This window comes from Hevea brasiliensis, chromosome 12, assembly GCF_030052815.1.
Source record: "Hevea brasiliensis isolate MT/VB/25A 57/8 chromosome 12, ASM3005281v1, whole genome shotgun sequence".
Classification (NCBI taxonomy): Eukaryota; Viridiplantae; Streptophyta; class Magnoliopsida; order Malpighiales; family Euphorbiaceae; genus Hevea; species Hevea brasiliensis.
In genome coordinates, this window is record NC_079504.1 from 6,705,516 (window position 1) to 6,709,384 (window position 3,869).

Genomic DNA, 3,869 nt, shown 5'->3' on the forward strand with positions numbered 1-3,869 from the left:
GTCAACACCACATCACACGCACGCCAACGCACGCACACTGCTCCAAATTACCACAACAATATCCATGGCACTTTAACAGTTATGAATGCAACATAAAACGTGCCTAGAATTTAACTACACAGATACATACATATAAGTGATGCATTGGCATGCTTGAACATATAATAATAGTGAAATTACAATTAAAATTAATATTTTACTCACAGACTTGACAGCTATCACTGTAGCGGCTGGGCGGAGGAAGAAGGCTGTCCCGGCTCACCTGATAATTTTATTACAATCATTTAATAAATTTGACTCAATACAAACTTAAGAAAAGACCAAATACGTCCTAAGTCGTGCCGAAAATCCAGTAGAGTCTCCCCTATACCTAGGACCTACCCAACCTGCAAAATGGCTCAAAACGCACTTCTATATTCACAATCCATATATCCACAACTCAATCACATCACACAGCCCCTCCTGGGCCCATCTAAACAGTCATCCATCATAATATGTAAAATTTCAATTTATTCCTTATAATTGACTCTTTTTGTAAAAACTACCCAAATGAACTCTAAAAATTCTAAAACTTTGCCCAGCAGTCCTTAGCAATATTACTAGGCTAATGCAAAAAGAATTATAATTTTCTGAGCTACCACGAATATTTTACGGATTTTTAATCTCATTTAAGCACTAGAAAATTATGAAAAAGTAAGGTTCGGGTTTACCTATGCCGATTCTGACTTAGGGGACGCGCTCTGGACGTCTGACAATAGTAATGTAGCCAAAACCTCGATCCAATTCTGAGACTTTTCTGGTAATCAGTCTGTCTGGCCGGAAATTCACAGACCTGGATAACTGTTGAATTTCCGCGAATTAAAGATACCTACACGAAGCCCACAACGAGGGGGTTAGTACATAAATTTTACGAAATTTTCTAAGCTCATTTAATGCTTAGAAAAACACTACGAAGTTCCGTGAGACCCACCGAAAAACAGTGTCGGAAAAATTTGAAATTTATATCGCCGCAAAGCTCTCGATAAGTGGAGCGCTCTGGTACTCTCGGTTTTCTCGTGGGGTTCACGGTTTGCGAGAAATCTAGCCCAAAAGTCAAAATGGACTAAAATTTTCCGGGCAAAAATTGGACAAACTGCTCGATGGATTTCGGCGTTCTTGGTGTCTATGGAAAGCTCTCGACGAGTAAATGGATTTAGACACAAGACCTGGTCCGATTGGTGGCCGGATCGGCCGGATTTCGGCCGGGAAGACAAAGCTGCGCGCTTGCGCGTCGCGTCGCTTCATACGCCTTTTACCGGCATTCCAGGCGGCAGCCAGTGTGTCACAGAGGTGACTCAATCCCACATCGGCCAAATATGGGGGAGTGACTGGGCTAATATGAAGGGGGTGGCCTTGCTTGGGTAGACGCGTTTTGGGTTGGGCAGAGGCTCGGCCCAGGAACAAAACCGTGCGGGCCGAGACCCAAAGCGGACAATATCTACCCACGTTAGGCCCCCGTGACATTTGGTATTAGAGCCGACCCATCTTGGTCGACTCACGCCAAGCACACAGAGGTGTAGGCAGGGTGGCCGGACTGCAACGAGGTCGTTGCAGGATCGGGTGGGGGAGATGTCACAGAGGTGACTCAATCCCACATCGGCCAAGTATGGGGGAGTGACTGGGCTAATATGAAGGGGGTGGCCTTGCTTGGGTAGACGCGTTTTGGGTTGGGCAGAGGCTCGGCCCAGGAACAAAACCGTGCAGGCCGAGGCCAGAAGCGGACAATATCTACCCACGTGAGGCCCCCGTGACACGGTGAGGGCAGGTGGCTGGGGAGGCGCGCCGGCAGGCTGGGGTGGCTGGGGAGGCCGCGGTGCGGCAAGGGGAGGAGGGAGGAGAGAGAAAACGGGAGAGAAAGAGAGAGGGGTCGGGACGCGCGCGGGGAGAAAGAAAAAGGAAGAAGCCAGTCCGATTCGACCGGTTCGATTCGACCGGTCCGATCCGGTCCGGTTCGATTCGACCGGTCCGATTCATAATATAAAATTTTAAATTTTTACTCTGCCTTGGATCCGAAAAAGAGATCTAAAAATTTCGAAAAATTTTTAGAAAACTCAGATAAATGCGTAGACTTCAAATATATTTTTAGTTTTATCACGTGGTCTTTAAATTAATTTTTAAAAATCATCAAAGTTTATATTTTCGGAAAATCAACCCGATTTCTAAAATCTGAAAAATTTCAAATAATTTTCTAAAATTCAAATAAAATAAAATATCAATATTTACTCAAAAATAATAGATTTAAAAATTAGGAGTATTATACATTTGGTGGTTATATTGAGTGTACAACTTGATTGTGAAAGGCTTGTGTCGGTAGAGTTGGTATTAGGCTTTTGGCACAAGTGATAATTAATTGAGATACAATCTGACCCAGGAAGGGAAAGCGGAACTAACAGTGTTGATTTTCTTATTCAAGAGCGTCGGCAGCACTCCATCTTACTACCAGTGCTATATGCAATTTTCAGTTTAGGTGTTTTGTCTTGTGTTAGGAAGTTAGTCTGGTAATTTTTTGACTAAAATCATGTTTGGTTCTGAAGGTAAAAATAGAGTTGTCGTGAAATAGATTCTAGATCTGAAATGTTATTGTTGAGGTCCACGTTCCAAATTTCTTCTTTATTTGGAATTCAAAACTTTTAATTTTTCATTATTAATCATTTAAATAATTGTGATAAAACCTACTCTTAAAAATTTCAAATCAATTTTAATCATCCTTAATTACTTTAAAAAATAACTCAAAAGGTCAAAAAAAAAAAAAGCTTTTAGCGATGCCATTTATTATTTTTAGAGACGATAATAGACATGACAATATCAGTCATGACGTAACGTCTTTACCTCGTGGAAAGTAGATCTAAACTGCGTTAAGAGATCCTTTGGGATTTCAGTCCTTCTAGAATCAGTCTGCTAAAATTGTCATTACGTTAACAACAATTAATTCTCATCACTTATCAAAAAAAAAAAAAAAAAGTACACGACAAACTGTCAGTAAAATCACCACCGCAACAAAGCGTCACGAACAAATACTTAGGCATCATTTATTCTGAAAAAGTTTTCTTTTTAAAAAATATTTTTTAAAAGATCAATAAATAATGTTTTTCTAAATAAATAAGGAAAATTAATATTTTTCAAAATTTAATTATCTTATTAAAAATATATATATATATATATAAAATAAAAATATTAATATTATAATTAAACAATGAAAATATTTTAAAAATAAATAATTTTTTCAAAAATAATTTTCATAAAAAATAATTTATAAAATATTTTTTATATATAAATTATTTTTCATAAAATAAACAGTTTAAATATAAAAAATTCTTGCTACAAAATAAAAATTTTATACTGCTATTTCATATGTACATATGATATGAAATAACAAGTGAATCACAAGTTGGCATGTAAATGAAAAAAGTACTTAATAGTTATAATTTTTCAAAATTCACTTAGAGAAATTAAGTGCTTTCAGTGCATGTTTCACATTACAAAAAGGGCTCAAGTTTTTTTTTTTTTTTTTTTAATGGGAGAGAGCACTATTGAATATATGCTACAATATTCTCCTATATTATTATAAGCAGCAATGCATATTTACGTCTGGTCATAAACTCCGACGCAAACGCAAAATAGTGCGTCTGTTAAACATTTAGCTACGGAACTGCACTTAAAACTTTAGGCTTAGCGATGCATGTTATTATCAGTAAAATAACAACTTCAGCCACGCATATTTATCTTAACTTACAGCACAGGGAAAAAAAAAAAAAAATCTAGCAAAGCATTTTGTATCACGTTCTCAATAGTTCAAGACTCCATAACAACAAAAAAAGGCACCCTACGCA